General features: G+C 43.7%; 1 long non-coding RNA gene and 1 pseudogene across 1 annotated transcript; one reads left to right on the top strand and one right to left on the bottom strand.

The window, feature by feature from the left end:
* The window catches only part of LOC117355254, a 623,529-nt pseudogene that overhangs the window by 509,222 nt on the left and 96,630 nt on the right, over positions 1–17,677 (top strand).
* LOC117355290 lies at positions 10,074–14,158 on the bottom strand. Its single transcript, XR_004538329.1, has 3 exons — positions 13,733–14,158; positions 13,370–13,568; positions 10,074–10,734 (listed from the first exon to the last, which is right to left on the bottom strand). It is a non-coding gene; the product is annotated as an uncharacterized LOC117355290 (long non-coding RNA).

Genomic DNA, 17,677 nt, shown 5'->3' with positions numbered 1-17,677 from the left:
CCAGACCCCACCCCCCTCCCCCCTCCCTTCGCTGCATCAAACCCTGAGCAACAGGATTCGCCAGCTTGTAGAAAGTGCAATTCTCCCCCAAAGGCAATCAGCACCCAATTTCAAAAACAATGAAACTGCCAAAGTATGCATCCGCTAACATACACAATGTGCCACACCACACCCCCCCCACACCCCACTCAAATTCCAAGCACTCCCCCAACTCACCAAACCCCATGCATTCAATCAAATGTACCCCACCAAAACCCAAACCCAAGCAACCAGAGAACAACACAAAAAAACGCACTGTAGTATTATTATGTGCAGATAAAAATAAACATAAGTCCAAGGGAGCACAGGAGCCAACCATAGTCTCCACCTCCACCAGTCATTCCCATAGGGCCAGCTCATAACAGGCCGAGCTAAAGCCAACTACCGAAATCAGGCCAAACAAATTCGTTATTTTTTGAGTGCAAACACAGTCAGGACTGGGGCTTCGCAGGTTTCTTGCCAGAGCGCAACGCGGTCTCCAAGTCTCGCTCTGTGCAGAGGTTGATGCCACAGCCGGAGGCCGCTCTCCATCCAGCAGAGTCCCACAGCCCAGGGCTCGCATCTCCGCCCAGGCTTCCGACACCGTGCTCACACACCGAGATGTATGAGACGCTGAGATGGTCAGCCACATGCCGAAGGGAAAGAGCCAACGATATTTATGACCCCCAGAGCGCAATGCTTGCGTGACATCTTTAAACGCTCTGCGCTTCTGCAAGGTAGACCACGCCAGATCCTGAAAAACTCCCACAGCCAAATCTTTCCACCGGAGAGCAGCTTGTCGACGGCCTGCCAGCCAAATCTGTTCCTTCCCCGAAACAAGCAATGATATCACGAGTGCCCTGGGCTCGGACAGCTCCCAGACTGCGATGGGCACGCACCAGCACGATGGTATCAGGCATTTCAGCTCCATCAGCTCGCAGCAAATGCTCACAAAAAGCTCGAACCACCGCTTTACAATCCCTATAAGCCTCCGTTTCAGGGATGCCCTTGAAGCGCAGATTGCAGCGCCGAGAGCGGTTCTCAAGGTCCTCAACCTGAGTCTGAAGATCCCGGAGCTCACTGGATAGGCGTCCTGTAACATCAGTGGTAGTGGACACAGCCGTAGTAAGTGTGGCCACGTGGTCTTCGAAAGCCGAAACGCAGGCTCCCAACTCACTGACCTCTGACCGAAGCTCCGCAATCGCCGCTCTCACATTCCCCCGCACTGCGATGATTTCCGCATTTAATTCTTTAAACCAGTCCGTCATGGATTTCTGAGGCACATCTCCAGCCTCCCCCAGCTGATCCAGAATGCCCTCGTCTTCCAACTCGGAGTGAATCGCCGGTCCGGCCGCCATCTTTTTTTTCTCCCCCATGCCGCCCATCGCCTCCGGGCCCGATTTATCCGGCGGTTCATCAAAAAATTTAAATTTTTCTAAGCGTTTTCGAGTCGCCATAGGAGGGGGAGCCCTGCCAGCCCAAAATAGTGGCAAAAAAACTCACTTTGGGAGCGCCAAGCACTAAAATAAACAAAAGCCCGACGGAGCTCCTGCTTTAAGCTGCCATTCAGTAAGATGACGTCACTTCCTCCTCCCCAGTTCCAGGAAATTTACAGTTTGGGGAGCTGTTTACATGGTTGAGACTCTGAGGAGAAAGATTTACGGAGAGGGAGAGACTTTGAGGGGGGAATTTGTAAGGAAGGAGGAGAACAAGGGGTAGAATTAAGACTTCTGGATACATTTTTTTGAATAGCAGGGTTTTAATTTCTTTTCAAAATGATTTGAAGTCGCTCATTGTTAATAGCAAGTTGGAGATGGTGTGGTCAAGTTTCGCTGCTTGCGTCGCTAGTAGGTTGTCAATTCCTGAAAATCATCAGATTTGGGGAAATAGATAGAATATCCGAAAACACTCCAAAAACTGGTGGTCAGAGAAACGCTGACCAAGATCCCCCCTCCCAGCGCTCCCCTAGTTTATTCATCCCCTCCAACTGTGTGGAAATCCGCAGAACACTATACCAGTGAGACAATTTATTGAGCAGAATCGGAGTAGCTGAAAAAAGTCTTATCCAGAGGTCGAATCCCAGGTCCCCGCGGTTCGGATTCCCAGTAATGACGAAGTTGGAAATAGAACAAGTACCAGTGCAGGATGTTCCATTTTTGTTCTACACCTGCTGAAGAGAAGGAAAGGATGCATTTGGGTCCAGCAATTGCACCAACCGTGCCGTGCCCAATGCCAAAACACAGAGCACCCCCCAGCCCGTCTCGAATTGGGAGTTACCTTCAAACAGAAAAGGGGAAACTTCAGGGTGCCACCACTTCAAGTTCAATTTTATTAATATTTTGATATACCGACCATCACAAAGTCTCTGGTCGGTTTACAATAATAAAAAAATAATAAAAAAGTTATATATAAAAAAGAGAGAAAATAAAAAATCTAATTGAAAATAAGGGGGTTAAGGTCGAAACAAAGACTTGATTACGAAGGGTATGAGACAAGAGAACATAAGAACATAAGAAGTTGCCTCCGCTGAGGCAGACCAGAGGTCCATCTCGCCCAGCGGTCCGCTCCCGCGGCGGCCCATCAGGCCCATTGCCTGAGCAGTGGTCCCTGACTAGCTCTATAACCTATCTCTATCTCTACTCCTATTCCTATAACTTACCTCTACGCCTATCCCTATAACCCATCTCTACTCCTATCTATACCCCTCAATCCCTTTGTCCTCTAGGAACCTATCCAAACCTTCTTTGAAGCCCTGTACAGTGCTCCTGTCAACCACAGCCTCTGGAAGCACATTCCATGTATCCACCACCCTCTGGGTGGAAAAGAACTTCCTAGCGTTTGTTCTAAACCTGTCCCCTTTCAATTTCTCCGAATGCCCCCTTGTACTTGTGGTTCCCCTTAATTTGAAAAATCTGTCCCTATCTACTTTCTCTATGCCTTTCAGGATCTTGAAGGTTTCTATCATGCCTCCCCTAAGTCTCCGCTTCTCCAGGGAGAACAGTCCTAACTGTTTCAATCTGTCAGTATATGAGAGATTTTCCATACCCTTTATCAGTTTAGTTGCTCTTCTCTGGACTCCCTCAAGTACTGCCATGTCCTTCTTGAGGTACGGCGACCAGTACTGGACACAGTATTCCAGATGCGGCCGCACCATTGCACGATACAGTGGCAGGATGACTTCCTTCGTCCTGGTCGTGATACCCTTTTTAATGATACCCAACATTTTGTTTGCTTTCCTTGAGGCTGTGACGCACTGCGCCGACACCTTCAGTGTTGTGTCTACCATCACTCCCAGGTCTCTTTCAAGGTTACTTACCCCTAATAGTGATCCCCCATTTTGTAGCTGAACATCGGGTTCTTTTTCCCCACATGCATGACCTTGCACTTCTCTATGTTGAAACTCATTTGCCACTTTTTGGCCCACTCTTCCAGTGTCGTTAGATCCTTTTGGAGATCTTCACAGTCAGAAGAAAAGGGAGGGGAAAGTTTTTAAATTACATTGGATAAATGAAAATAAAAAGAGTGGAGGATAAAACAAGAGGAAAAATGGGGTATCGCTTCCTGGAAGTGTTTTTATTTTCCCGTTTTTATTTGGGGACTCAATTGGAATTTTGATAAGCGTCTTTAAAGAGGAATGGGGAACAAGGACCAGGACTGACCCCCAGTTCGAGTAGCAGGCTCGGTTTGAGAATGCAGCAAACTGATCAACTTGAACGGATGGCTCCAGCCCTCCCCCCACCCCGGAGGGAAGTATCGTTCATGCTCTGTATATCCCTCATGAATGTAGCACATAAGGGTGGCCACATTATACAGCCTGATTCGTAGAGGCATATCTTCCGGGTACAAAGCCCACCTGATCAGGATGAATTATATCAGGTAAGAAACAATTAAGGCGATTGGCCAGCGTCATCGCTAGTAACTTGATGTCTTGGTCCAGGAGCAAAATGGGTCTAAAAGACCCCACCAACTCATGGTCCTTCACCTGTTTGGGTAACAACACAAATGGGCCAAACTGTCACGGAAACCACCCTCAGCTCCCGCCACCACATTGTACATTTGACTAAGCAGCAAGGCCACCAGATCCTCAATTTTTGGGCCATTTTGTGGCCCTAAAATCTCAGTTTATATTTGAGTACCGTGTATACTTGAATATAAGTCAAGACCAGTGTTCCCTCTAAGCTGCGCTGGCGTGCGCTGGCGCACAAAATATTACATCGCAGCGCACAAGTTTCACGTCACAGCGCACGGCGTATGGCAGATGGCAGGGCGGCGAGAGGAGAATCGGGCGAGTTGGCTCATAACTTGCTGGCGCCCGATATTTTTAGCGCACAGCGAAAAAAATTTTGCTCACAACACCCGCCCGCTTAGAGGGAGCACTGGTCAAGACCCCCATTTTTCCCCCCCAAAAAGGAGGAAAATGGTTAATTTGAATATAAATCAGGCGGCTTAATATTCAAGTGCCTTGCCAGGATCTGCACCTAGCGCCCCCTTTCTCCCCTGTCAGACTCTGCACCCAGCCCCCTTCCCTCCCTGCCCTGCTAGGCTCTCCACCCTGTCTCACCTCCCTCCCAGGCTCTCCACCATATCCCCATGCCCTGCTCTGTCCATTGTACTTCCTCTCTGCCACGTACCTGGAATCTCTGGTGATCCAGAGGTGTAGCAGGCAGGATCGAGCTTGCCATGCTCCTGCCCTGCTCGTAAACCGGTTGGTCACTGCTGCAAGTTCTGGCTTCAGCTGTAAAGAGCAGGAGTGCACTTTGGTGCTGCTGCTCAGGATTGAGCGGCTTTTTGAATGACTCCCACAAATTCTCATGAGACTCTCCGCAGCCATTCAGGAAGCCTCTCAGCACCAAGCAGGAACGTTTGGCACTGAGAAGCTTCCAAAATGGCTGCAGTGAGAATTCACGGGAGCCATTCAGGAAGCCGCTCAGTGCTGAGCAGCAGCGCCAAAGTGCACTCCTGCTCTTTACAGCTGAAGCCAGAACTCTCAGCAGTGACCAACCGGTTTACGAGCAGGGCAGGAGCATGGAAAGCTCGATCCTGCCCGCTACACCTCTGGAGGGGGGTGAAGCTGAAATGAATCATGTACAAAGGAGAGAAGGGGCAGAGGATATACAGTTTATTGAAGGACTACAGAAAGAGGGAAGATGCCATATGGAAGAGAGAGAGGGTGGACAGTGGATGGAAAGGGCAGTGAGGAGTGCGCCGTCTAGCAAGAACCGCGCAGAACAATAAGCAGGGCGACAGAGACCTTTTCATGGACAGTGTAAAAGTTATTTGTGACTTATAAGCAAACATAATTTTAAAAATCCATATAAGGATAATTAACAAAAGATCAGGAAATTATAAAGAAAAGGGAATAATAATATTCAGTATTTACGTAATTTGCTGGTTAAACTAGAAATAAGTGTATAAGATATCTATAGCGGTATTAAAATTATAAGTGTTCTTGTTTTTTTTCTTTGTTTAAAACACATTTCAGTTTCCCGCGTTTTGCAGTGTGTAGACTAGTAAGCTCAGGACATTGATAACAGATGGCTTCTGGCCTGGCTAGCTCAGAAGATATGTGATCCATTACTTGATAGAGAAAGAAGCCTAAATCTCTTAAATGTGCTCTAAGAATTGTTGAATATGAGACATATGAATGAATGTTTGGGATCAAGAGCATGAATTGTGTGTGTGTGTGTGTGGTATTAAACATGAAGGCCCCGATTCTGCAAAGTACGCCTATCTTTAGGCGTCTTTTGTATTTGGGCCCCCAATAATAGACGCAATCTAATTTTTTATGTTCTAGGCGCCAGATAGGCATCCCTGCAATATATTTCATTATATGTAAAAATGTGTTTTTCTCTGATTTTTTTTCCTTCATTATTTCACAATTGTAAGCTTTAACATAATAAAAACAAAAAAAGGACCACAGTACGCCATCTTCAAAAGGATATTTATAATATTTTGCTTTCAGTGAGAGGTACTGACTGGGAGTCATGGAGTCAAATACTGCTGTTTATATCAATTGCAAACTCAACTTTTGTAATGTATTGCTAATGTTGTGCTATTTGAGATGAAAATTAGATTGGATTGGTCTGTAGCTTGCAATAATGAGTATTGTGTGAGCTGAAGTACACAGAATGAGCTATAAAATAATCCCAATTCAGCTTTTATTATACCCTTCTGTGTAGACAGCGTTATGGCTGCAACATAGGCCTTATCAGAGCCCTGTATTCCTTTTCTTCACTATTTCAAGCTTATAAGCTTTAACATAATAAAAATAAAAAAGCTACTGTAATATACAATGCCATGTTTAAAAGGATATTTAAAATATATATATTTTTTTATAAATTCTTTATTCATTTTCAAACTGACAAACAAGTGATTAATATTAAAGTTTCAAGTTTAATAAATTCTTTGATTTGATCGCAAAATCATATTTCGATGCAATTTACAAGTAACAAATTGAATAAAAATAATAAAATCCACATACATCACATAAAATACTACTAGACATTAATACATTAGGGAAAAGGGCAGTATAAAATACAATATTAAAAAAAATAAAACAGTAAATAAAATCGGGTATAGGTTTAATATACACAGGATGGGAAACAAGGGCCCCCATATTTCAAAGAACAGATTCCACCTATTTCAGTGAATCTCCACATCCTGCCCTCGAGTATAATAAAGCCGGTTTATTGAAAAGCATCTTTAAAAAGGCTTTTAAACTTATTCAGTAATTTTTCCTATCTTAGGTCAATTGGAAGTAAGTTCCAGATTTGGGGGGCCGAAACAGAAAAAAATCATCTCTCTCCGGGAGTAGATCACTTTTAAAGAGGGAACTATTAATAGGGCTTTCTCCTCTGATCTTAACGATTTAAATGGGGAGTAAGGTATTAAATATCTTTCTAGAAATGTCGGGGCTTTATTTAGGAGTATTTTATGAGTAAGTAAGGCTATCTTATAGGAGATTCTATGAATTACTGGCAGCCAGTGTTTCTCCTTTAAAAGTGGTGTCACGTGATCAAATTTTTTCTTTTTTATAATCATTTTTATTGCATTACTAATAAAATATACGGCACTTGACATTCTTATCCATATAATCCATTAAAGTAGAAATTATAACCCTTTCCCCCTCACTCAACAGAAATCCAATCATTAAATAAAAATATTAATCATCCAATTTCTCCCCCTCCCCCCAATAAAATACATATATCCATCAGAAAGGAAAACGCTGTTCATTCATTACAATAATTCTCTAATGGCCCCCAGATCTTTATAAAGTTGTTATAATTACCTTTCTGTGCAGCAATTGCAATATTTAAAATATTTTAATTTTATTGAGATGTACTGACTGGGAGTTGAACTGAGAACATCAGTGTAGAAGGGTGGAAGTTTAACCTTGTGCTACACAGGAAGCTGCACAGCAATTGTAAAATTAGCTCCTAGAAGGAATAGCTGTTTGAGCATTGTTTAGGGTTTTAGATAGATGTGGTTTGGGCTTCAGAAAGACTCTAGTCTGATAGATGTAAGTTCTATGGATGGTATTTAGGCAACCATGTAAGTCATCCTTTGAACTTTGTTTGGGCATCAGATAGACGCTATTTGATACATGTTTGGGACTTTTACAAAGCGAACTTCAGGGATTTTATTTAGTGAATCCAGCCACCACATATACAGGACACATCCATACAAGCATATTGAATTGAAAACTGGCTAAAGAAGCAATGTTATTAGCTAATTACAGAACTTGAAAATCACAGCTTTAAGGTTTCTTGCTCCAAATAACACTTTCTTTCTCACTAAACATTGTTCCAATCAGTTCATTTATCAAAGCAAAAAAAGCCCATGACTTCATTGGGCAAAGCTTAAAACCAGAATAAAACAGATTACAGACCTGAATGTGGCTTCTAGTTCATTGCAAATGAAGGTGTCTAGTTGCACAATGGTGACCTCATTGTGAGATCATCAAGGTGCACCTGCAAAGTACAATGCCACAATTAAAAGATGGGCTGGGAGTTGAACACACAACCTCTGCAAGACCAGCACACAGCTTTTACACATTGAGCTACATCAGCTTCCAACTAGGTGGATCTGACTGCCCTGACATATCTTAGCTTACTGACCTGCCTATGTATCATCTGCTTAGAAATGATATCCCAATTACCACACAGAAAGCATTTCTAGCTCACATAGAAACATAGAAATAGACGGCAGATAAGGGCCCACGGCCCATCTAGTCTGCCCACCTTAATGTCCCTCCCCTACCTTTGCCCTGTGAATAGATCCCATGTGCCGATCCCATTTGGCCTTAAAATCAGGCACGCTGCTGGCCTCAATCACCTGTAGTGGAAGACTATTCCAGCGATCAACCACTCTTTCAGTGAAAAAGAATTTCCTGGTGTCACCTCGTAGTTTCCCGCCCCTGATTTTCAACGGATGCCCTCTTGTTGTCGTGGGACCCTTGAAAAAGAAGATATCTTCCTCCGCCTCGATGCGGCCCGTAAGATACTTGAACGTCTCGATCATGTCCCCCCTCTCTCTGCGCTCCTCGAGCGAGTATAGCTGTAATTTGTCAAGCCATTTTTCGTATGGTAGATCCTTGAGTCCCGAGACCATCCGGGTGGCCATTCTTTGCACCGACTCCAGTCTCAGCACATCCTTGCGATAATGCGGCCTCCAGAATTGCACACAGTATTCCAGGTGGGGCCTCACCATGGATCTATACAATGGCATAATGACTTCCGCCTTACGACTGACGAAACCCCTTCGTATGCAGCCCATGATTTGTCTTGCCTTGGACGAAGCCTGCTCCACTTGATTGGCAGACTTCATGTCCTCACTGACGATTACCCCCAAGTCTCGTTCTGCTACCGTTTTTGCTAGGATCTCGCCATTAAGGGTATAAGACTCACCAGGTTAATGCACCTCCTGTATTCTCTCCAGATCACTGGTTCAAATCCCACCTAACAACTTCTTAACAGCTTGCTAGTAGCTCTCATAAGAGAGTCTGGGACTAGAACTTTTGTAATTTATTGTTTCTAGTATTGCAATGTTGTGATGTTTAAGATGAAAATTATATCTGATTGGTCTGTAGCTTGTAATTCTTTGAGTTAAAATGAGTACTGTGTGAGCTGAAGTACATGAGGGAGTTGAACCCACACTAGGTTTACACACTAACCTTCACTGTAACCGTTGTGCAAGATAATGAGCCATAAAATAATAGTAATTCAGCTTTTATAACACTGTTCAGCATAGGCGTCGTTATGGCTGTAGGATCGGCGCCGTATCGGAGCACTCCAAGCATGCCTAAAGGGCTGCAGTTAATTCTGCTAGAATACATGCCAGGAGACAACCCAAGGTGGATCTCACTGCCCTGTCATATCATAGCTTACTGAGTCTAGATGGTGGACTCTGCCATTTTTCATCAGTACATTTCCCTTTCCAGGCAAACTTATTCTCACCTTCACATGGCTACATCCTAACCTGTCATAGTAGGAAACATCTCCCCTGACTGAAAGAAGCCATTTCTGGTTCACCAAGTTAAGGCACCTTGTCCATCCTCTCCAGCTCTTCGGTTGAAATCCCACCTTATTTGCTCTCATATAATGCCATTTTGTCAAGGAGGCTGTGAGGTAGTTTAGATGTCTCATCCTAGAAACATGTTGCTTTGAGCGTCATTAGCGTTTCTGCCTCTGAAGCTGATTGGGTGTCCTTTGGGTGTAGTTTTATTCAAGAATTCACTTGCAACAATGTTCCTAGAAGAAAATCAGATTTTATCCCAGCAGAGTGGCGGCAGACCACAGCATTATGAAAGCAGGGATGGTGGCCACAGGCTGTGTTCCTTAAACACTTCCTCAACTGATAGCTCTATACAACTAAAATGGGAGACATGCCAGTCCATGCCGCCCCCCAAAAAAAACCCCAAAACAAAACATAGCACAGCATCTATGTTACACCACCCCATTTCTGTTGTCCCCATATCACAAAGGGTTAGGGTTATCGCACTATTGCATCTGAATGGGCCCTGGCCTGCCTTTTGTAAATAAGCACAAGGTCAAAACTGGTTTAAGATTTTTATTGTAGAATGTCATGTAACGTGCTAGACACTCAAATCAGGAATCCTTGCACAGTCCAGGAAAGCAGCATGCAAGTGTAACACAATACAACTGTAGTTCGATGAGATGGATCATAGATACACAAGTATGCAGATTAAGCCACTCCTAGGTCTAAATCAAGTGCCAGCCTACAGGAGGAAGGGGAAAATTGCTAGTGTGGAATATGAGCACAAAACTGTCCCCTCTTTTACACAGATGCGCTAACTGCTAAGGTGTCCAAAGGATAACATGCACGCGTTACCAGATAAGGCATCCATAGGATAATATGCACACAGCCGTATTAGCACTTACATATCAAGGCATGCATGTTTTCCTATGGATGCCTTAGCAGTTAGCGCGCCTGTGTAAGAGTGCCTAAAACTCACCAATATACTGTTCTGTATAATAGTGCAGATAGTAAGCACAATTTGCAGTCAAGTGAAGGATATCTAGAGTAAGCAAGCAAAGGTTGCAATACATCTTTCTGATTGGGTATTTGATCTGCTAACAATAACTCTTTGCCCAGGTGCAAGCTGGTGTGCTGAACCTAGTTTTAACAGACATGTTCTGGCCTCTGGGAAACACAACGAGAGTCGTTAGCCACTTGGTAGAGATGAGCATAATCAACCTGGAATCAGGAGAAAAGAGGGAAAATGTTAGAAAGACATCTGTGACAAAAGCAGAAGTTGTAGGAGAATATGTTACAGCACAGTCTGAAATTAACACCTAGAATGAACAGAAACGCAAGCACTGTTGGACTTCTAAAAAAAAGAGGCAGCTGCATCTGAACCTTATTAGGCACCAATTAGCAGTGGCATACCTAGCATATGTGACACCCGGGGCCCATCATTTTTTGACAACCCCTCCCCATCTATATGAAAAATATTATTTTTAGTAACAATCCACATATCGCACAACAAGAGTGTACCTAGGAAAAGGCAGCATCTTAAACACTGCAGTGAGCACTAGAACATCAACACATACATTGTAAAACTAAACAAGCCAGATCCCACACAGTCAATTGATTCTGCAGTCAACGCCAACTGAAAACTATGTTATTTTCATACACACAGAACAGAGATACACCCTCGCCCAATATGGAATAATCACAAACTAAAAATCGAAATATATAGACAAAAGTTAAACTGAACCGCTAAGAAACCAGACTCTGCATACAATGCAACACCATAACACCACAAAAACAGTAACACATGTCCTCTAATACTGTGCAAAATATAAAGACAGTAGATGTAAATTTGAAAAAACTGATACATAACAATCACTTTACAAATTAACAAATAAAAATAAAACAAATAATGAGAAATAAAAAAATACCATTTTACTGGACTAATCCCCGTAAGCTCAGTCCCCATCCCCGCAAACCACCTGATTCCATCCACACAAGCCTTGAATTGTTTTATATTGAACTTATTAAAGTATAAAAAGCATATCATATAAATTGTTAATTTATAAATCAGCGTCTTCTCCCCACTCTCTCTTCCCCATTTCCCTTCAGTGTCCTCAGCCCACTCTCTCTCCACTTTCCTTCAGTGCACGCATATAAAAACAAGCAAGTAAGAACATAAGAACATAAGCCGTGCCTCTGCTGGGTCATACCTGAGGTCCATCATGCCCAGCAGTCCGCTCACGTGGCAGCCCATCAGGTCCAGGACCTGTATACTAGCCCTCTATCTATACCCTTCTATCCCCTTTTCCTTCAGAAAATTGTCCAATCCCTTCTTGAACTCCAATACCATACCCTGTCCTATCACTCCCTCTGGAAGCGCATTCCAGGTGTCCACCACCCGTTGGGTGAAGAAGAACTTCCTAGCATTGGTTCTGAATCTGTCTCCTTTTAATTTTTTGGAATGCACTCTCGTTCTTGTAGTTGTCGAAAGTTTTAAGATTCTGTCCCTCTCCACTTTCTCTAAGCCCTTCGTGATCTTATAAGTCTCTATCATATCCCCTCTAAGTCTTCACTTCTTCAGCGAAAAAAGCCCCAGTCTCTCTAATCTTTCAGTGTATGAAAGGTTTTCCATGCCTTTTATCAAACGCATCGCTCTCTTCTGAACCCTCTTGAGTATCGCCATATCCTTCTTTAGGTACGGCGACCAATATTGGATGCAGTACTCCAGATGCGGGCGCATCATCGCCGATACAATGGCAGGATAACTTCTTTCGTTCTGCTTGTAATACCCTTCTTGATTATTCCTAGCATTCTATTTGCTATCTTAGCAGCCGCTGCACATTGTGCCGATGGCTTCATTGTCATGTCTAATATTACCCCCCAAGTCCCTTTCTTGGGAACTCTCACTCAATAACAGCCCTCCCATTGTGTAGCTGTACCTCGGGTTTCTGTTTCCTACGTGTAAGACTTTGCATTTCTCTACATTGAACTTCAACTGCCATCTCGTCGCCCACTCCCCTAGTTTGTTCAGGTCCCTTTGTAAATCTTTGCAGTCCTCTTTAGACCTAGCCTCATTGAATAGCTTGGGGGTCATCTGCAAATTTTATTACTTCGCTCTTCGTCCCCGTTTCTAGATCATTTATAAATACGTTGAATAGCAGCGGTCCAAGCACCGACCCCTGCGGAACACCACACGTTACCTTCCTCCAGTCCGAGTAGTGGCCCTTCATTTATACCCTCTGCTTTCTGCCCGCCAACCAATTCCTGATCAATCTGTGTACGTCTCCTTCTACTCCATGGTTCTTTAGTTTCCGAAGTAGGCATTCATGGGGTACCTTGTCAAAGGCTTTTTGGAAGTCTAAGTATACAATGTCTATGGGGTCCCCTTTGTCCATCCGTTTAATTCTTTTGAAGAAGTGCAATAAGTTTGTCAGGCACGATCTTCCCTTGCAGAAGCCAACATGGCAGGCCAGCCAGGCAGCGATTGGCTGGCCCAGAACGTCCTCTCTGACGTTAGAATTAATGTCGGGTGGCAAGAGTTGGTCGGCCCCGTGGGGAGAACTCGGCGCCGGCTTGTTCCTGATGGCAGCAGTGGCGGCCTATTCCTTGGTGGCAGCCTATTCCCCGGTGGGTGGCCAGTTGTGAAACCGGGGTGGACCGACCCCCCTTGGTATGCCACTGCCAATTAGGCTCCCATAAGGAGCTTCCCACCAAAACTATGTGCACCTATTGAATGTCCTTTGGATGTTTTTACACACACACACACACCTAAGCAATAGTTATTAATGAGTTCTTACACTGAACCATTCCTCAACTGATTAGTCTTTTGAGCTGCCTGTTATATGAAAAGATTTACCTTTAGCTCTATGAGTAAAAGCACTGCTTCCATCTTCCCATCATAGGTTCCACTCTCAGGTACGGTTAATACATATTCATGTAACTTGCATATCCATTTTACTGGCACCAATGTTTCAAACAGCATGAGTGTTGTTTCAGCAAATACACCTGGACTGAATTTTTATCATCACTAATTCTTATACCTGTTAATAATGACCCTGTGGAATGGAGAGAGGTATGGCAGATATCAGGGGGACAAAAAGTTAAAGGAGAATCACCATAAGCAATAACACAGAATGGGAGTCCAAAATAAAAAATCATTTCTGGCTGAGCTTTGTTTGTAATAAAAACACCTAAGCAGCTAGCAATATATCATTCTAACCTGGATTTGGTATCTGAGCTGCTAGCAAGGAGTTCCTTGTATAGGTGCAGTATATTCACCTGGAAAGATGAAAAAGGTTAGAAAGACATCAATTGCAAATTACCATAGCTGCTAATGGTCCTGTGAAATAGAGAGAGTTGTGTCAGATAGAGGAAAGAATATGTTAAAAGATAATCAGGAAAGGTAAGGTCTCAGAAATCAGCATAAGCAATAACACAGGAGTCCTAAAAGAGAAAACTCTGCTCTGATGGACCTTCTTAAACTAAGCACACCTAAGTGATGTCTGACATCATAGGCACCATTAGGACTTCCCACCAGAAAACTTTCAAATCTGATTGGGCGTGCTTTAGGTGTGGTTTGGGCAAACACACCTGTACTGACTTTTAATCATTTCCTTCACTTCTCAAAGCTTTGACAAGAAGCCATTTCTCATCTGCTTAGTCTGTAGAGGCTGTTACCAAATTCTAAACAAAGTTCCCTCTATAGCGCTATGCCTTAAAGCAGGGGTGCCCAACACGTTGATCGCGATCGCCCAGTAGCTCAGGAAGGCAACGCGAGTCGATCGCGGAGCCCATCCCGGGCTCCGTGATAGACTCGTGTTGCCGTCCTGATCTACCGGGCGATCAGCCTTTCTCTCCAGTGTTCTCTCTAGGGCCTTTTAGCTGGGCGGTCCGCCCAGCTGTCATCTGCTGCTGCCGCCGCCGCTGAACATTAAAAAAAAAACGGCTTGGAGATTTCAGCCCGTAGCGAACTTATGCTCCGTGGTTCTAATGTGTGCGTGCCGGCTTCCCTTCCCTTCCCTCCGAAACCGGAAGTTATGTCCGGAGGGGGGGGGGAGGGAGAAGGGAAGCCGGCACGCACATGTTGAGAGCCCTGAAGCAAGCGTTCGCTATGGGCTAAGGCGGGAGCCAGGTTAGTGAAGCATTTGCTCTTCTTGCTGCCGGGTCCTGCCTACTTTCTGTTTCCGCAAAGGCAGGACCCGGCAGCATTTCCCCCAATAGGTCGATTGCGATCTTGGGCCGATCAGCCTTCCTCTCCCCGACGGCAGAATTGACGTCGGGGAGAGGAATGCTGGTCGGCCGAAGCAGGGAGAGCTTGGGGCGACGTCGGCTTTCGGGCCTGTTATTGGTGGTGGTTTGGGTCCTGGTCCCCGATGGCAGTGGCTTGGGGGAGGGCAGGGAGAAAGAAAGAAAAAGGGCAGGCAGGGAGACAGAAGGAAAGAAGAGAAACAGAAAAAAAGAAAGGGAGGCAGAAAGAAAGGGCAGGGAGAGAGGAAGGAAAAGTTGGAGGAGGGAACGAGGTCTGGAGGAGAGGAAGCATACAAGCTAAAAGAAGGGAAGAAAGATTGGATGCACAGTCAGAAGAAAGTGCAACCAGAGACTCATAAAATCACCAGACAAGGTAGGAAAAATGATTTTATTTTAAATTTAGTGATCAAAATGTGTCTGAATTTATATCTGCTGTCTATATTTTACACTAAGGTCCCCTTTTACTAAACCGCAATAGAGTTTTTTAGCACAGGGAGCCTATGAGCGTTGAGAGCAGCGCTGGGCATTCAGCGCAGCTCCCTGCGCTCTAAAAACTGCTATCGTGGTTTAGTAAAAAGGGAGGGGGGTATATTTGTCTATTTTTGTATGGTTGTTACTGAGGTGATAGTGCATAGAGTCATCTGCTTTGACCTCTTTGAAAAACCCTGGAATAGGAATGATAATTAACATTTTCTATGCGTACAGTGTGCGTTGTGTTTTTTTTAAATTTTATTGTTGGTAGATCATTTTGACTTGGTCATTTTAAAAGTAGCTCGCAAGCCCAAAAAGTGTGGGCACCCCTGCCTTAAAGCACTGCTTTTATCTTCCATATGGCAAGGGTTCAGGTCTTGAATGTGGTTAGTAAATATTATATATTCATTTTTCTACCAGAAAACCTTCAAACTCTTTGGCCATTCCTTATTTGGGTTGAGCTTTAAAATGATCTGCAGCAATTCGCAGTTGTCTAAAGTAGCCTGTTCTTTCATCCTAAACCCCCCTCCCCCACCCCAACACACACACACCAATTCTAAAGCCAAGCTGAATTTACCATAGTAATGTCTCTAGGATACATCTCAAAACATGTACCTTCCTTCAACACCTGTCCAATCCCTCTGAAGTTTTAGTAAACTCTTATACCTGTTGCCCTGTGCCTATATTGCATAAAAACAAACACATTTCTACCACAATGGCTTGTAGTTGATAGCAAATGAATGTATCTGATGCACCTTTGCCTGCAAACTGCAGAATCCTGATGAAAAACAGCAAAGTCCACCACTTATGAGAGCTATTAGGATGCTGTTAAAATGAGTGGTGAGGGTGGGATTTGAACCGCAGAGCTTAAGAAGATGGACAAAGTGCAACAAGGTGCATTAACTTGGTGAGCCACAAATGGCTTTGTTCTGTCAGAGGATAAGTTTCCTCCCATGAAAGCTTAGGATGTCCTAGCCATGGGATGGTGAAAATAAGTTTGTCTGGAAAGGGAAATGTGCTGATGAAAAATGGCAAAGTCCACTACTTATGAGAGCTGTTAGGATGTTGTTAAAATTATTGAAGGTGAGGGTGGGATTAGAACCGGTGACCTGGAGAGAATAGAGGAGGTGCATTAACTTGGTGAGCTAAAAAAATGCTCTTTGTGGTGACTCTGATATCATTCCTAAGCAGATATATAGGCAGGTCAGTAAGCTATGATATGACAGGGCAGTCACATCCCACATACTTGGAAGCTGATGTAGCTCAATGTGTTAAAATCTTGTGCAGTTTTAAGTGTGGTTTGTGATTAAAGGTTTTCCTGCATTCTGATCAGGTATATGGTTTTACTCTCCTGTACATATTTTCTTGTACCCTGTTTAAAGCCAATTCCACATAAAATCTTTTACAACATTCTGGACAAGAATATTGTTTCCTTTGGGGTTAATTACCATGTTTCCCCCCAAATAAGACAGTATCATATTAATTTGCGGTCTAAAAAAATGCACTAGGGCTTACTTTCATGGATGTCTTATTTTCTCATGTACAACAATGATTTATCTCTCCCTTCCTCTCCTCTACCCCAATTCTTCCTCTTCCTTTCCCCCCACCCATCCCCTTGTCCAGCATCTTTCTATCCCTCCCTCCCATCCCCCTGTGCATCAGAACCCCACCAACCCTCCCACCATGAGACTGACATACCTCTGCTCTGAGGCCTCCAAAGCAGCAGGAGTGGGGGTTACTGAATCAATAAGTTCAATTTTTTCAACAAATCAGGCAGCACTAATGTCAGGGATGGAATCAGGAAGGGGGGGCTTCAGGGTCGAACTTAACTAGGGCTTATTTTTGGGGTAGAACTTCTATTAGGAGCATCTTTAAAAATCATGTTAGGGCTTATTTTCAGGGAAACAGGGTACTCCACATATGAATCCTCTTGTGCTGTTTTAAATTTGAATGATGATTACAGCTTTTACCACATTCTGGGCATGTAAATGGCCTCTCACTCTCATGGATCCTCTGAAGTTACGTTAGACAACACCATAGTACAGAACATTCACTAATTGGTATGACAACTTCAATTCAATATTTCTTGGATCATCATCAATCGGTGCTTTTAACATCTCTTGATCTTTCAGCAGCGTTTGATACGATTGATCACCAATTACTCCTTGCTAGACTTCAATCTATTGGGGTTACAGATGATGTTCTAGCTTGGTTTACATCTTATTTTAGTAACCGCACATCTACAGTAATTTTTAATGATACATCATCTTTACCTTCACAAATATCACATGGAGTTCCACAAGGATCTATACTTTCTCCTTTACTTTTTAATATATTTTTGGCACCACTATTGACATTATGTCAATCTATAGGATTTCACGTTTTTGCCTATGCTGATGATATACAGTTATTGTACCCCTTAAACAATAACAACTTAAATGAAATC

This window comes from Geotrypetes seraphini, chromosome 2 (assembly GCF_902459505.1).
Source record: "Geotrypetes seraphini chromosome 2, aGeoSer1.1, whole genome shotgun sequence".
Taxonomy (NCBI): domain Eukaryota; kingdom Metazoa; phylum Chordata; class Amphibia; order Gymnophiona; family Dermophiidae; genus Geotrypetes; species Geotrypetes seraphini.
The sequence above is the reverse complement of the archived record's forward strand: the minus strand, read 5'-3'. Positions and strand labels throughout refer to the sequence as shown.